The 1,572-nt window shown below is 51.7% G+C and overlaps 1 protein-coding gene across 1 annotated transcript in view; it reads left to right on the top strand.

The window, feature by feature from the left end:
• Positions 1-1,572, top strand: part of GATA6 (GATA binding protein 6) — a 21,411-nt gene that overhangs the window by 5,441 nt on the left and 14,398 nt on the right.

Here is a 1,572-nt window from a genome sequence, read left to right as displayed (position 1 = left end):
CGGGGGAGGCCGCAGCGCGTTGTAGCGTCGGGCGAAGCAGCCCGGAGCTCCTGGGCCGCGCGAGCTTTCTGCTCCTGCAAGGCAAAATGCGGCAGCCAAGCCGAAGCCAGGCGTGCTCCCCTCTCAAATAGTCGCGGCAGGGGTCAGGAAAACTGTAGCCGCAATGTATTGTTACAGCTAAATATTAGACAGTTTCATACAGCTTTCTAAACGTTACTCGTAGAGTTACTAAAACAGTATCTATAATTAAACCTTTAGTTCGCTTTCCTTGGAGATAAATGTATTTCTCACGCACTAAGGGGAAAAAATATTTTTAAATGCCCGAGAACTATTGTCACGGCAGAATTTCTTTCTGCAGGCACGAAGGTAATGTTATACAGTAAATAGCTGAGACAAATAACTGTTTAACTTCCAGCGTCCTTGAAGCCTTAAGCATTTTCCTGATTACAGTCTTCAACGGCGCTTTTAGTGCAAAGATTAATAAATCTTAGCGATGTGCTAAGAGCTACAAGCTGACAACGTAAGTTGAACTGTGCTCTCTGGACTCTGCCGTGTGCCCGTTCCTGTTTAGCTCCTAATAATTTGCAAACGAAGGGAGGAGAGAAATGTATTTCGGTGGGTGCGGGCCAAAAGGCCGTTTCTTCCTCAGCTCAATGCCCGCCGTGTCATCGCAGCCCTCTCTCCAAAGCTGCCTGACGTTTACAAGCTCCCTTTCGCTTTACAGCGCAAAGCTAGTAAGCGAAACGTAAAAGAATAACCCAATGATGAATTACGGCAGGTAGCGGAGGGGATGGAGGGAGCAAAAAAATCAGCGACAAAGCTATGAGTCTGAAACCGAGTTTCGCAGGCTCAACTCGAAAGCTGCTGCAGAAATCCAAACACCTCCGTTTATTATTTCTGCACAACGTGGCACGGTATATGTAAAATCCGTATTTATTTTTTTCCCCCGAAATATGGAGAGGTGAGTCGGAACAAGAATATAAAGATTCGCAGGGGGGAAGGTGTTTGCTTTGATAGGTGGGTTCTCTTTGTTTTTTGCCGTGCATTTAGACCCTTTTCCCCCCAGCGCTCAGTAGCTATGGGAGCAGGAGGCAGAATACCGCATATTTTTCCATTTCCTCCCGTTTCCTACCAACCAGCTCGAATTTGTCCAAATAGCCGAGGCGAAGCGGTCGCTCCCCGTCGCTGACTTGGCACACCACGGTCCCAAACGCTGTCTCGAAATTTGAAGTTTTACTAGTTGCGAGGCATTCAAAAGGAGAGCCGGGGTAAAAACTCCTTGCCCAGCCTCGACCCGGGGAAATATCGGGCAAAACCGCCGCTCCTTGTAATCCCGTCCCTGCGGTCCGGCCCCCGGGGTGGGCTTTGAGAGCGGGCTCTTCTGGCAGGCACCTAACTCCCCCTGGCCCCCTAAACGAGCCAAGTGCACCCCCCTCTCCGCCCGGTGGGCACCACCACGGGGGTTTCGCCCCTCGAGCGGACCCCGCGCCCCTTCAGCCAGATTTCCGAAGGGCCAAATCCCGACGTGAGTGCAGGGCTCCCGGGGGTCGCCGCTCAGGGGGAGCAGCGGCG

This window comes from Pygoscelis adeliae, unplaced genomic scaffold (assembly GCF_000699105.1).
Source record: "Pygoscelis adeliae isolate BGI_AS28 unplaced genomic scaffold, ASM69910v1 Scaffold108, whole genome shotgun sequence".
In the NCBI taxonomy this organism is placed as follows: Eukaryota; Metazoa; Chordata; class Aves; order Sphenisciformes; family Spheniscidae; genus Pygoscelis; species Pygoscelis adeliae.
This window is presented reverse-complemented; position numbering and strand designations above follow the sequence as displayed.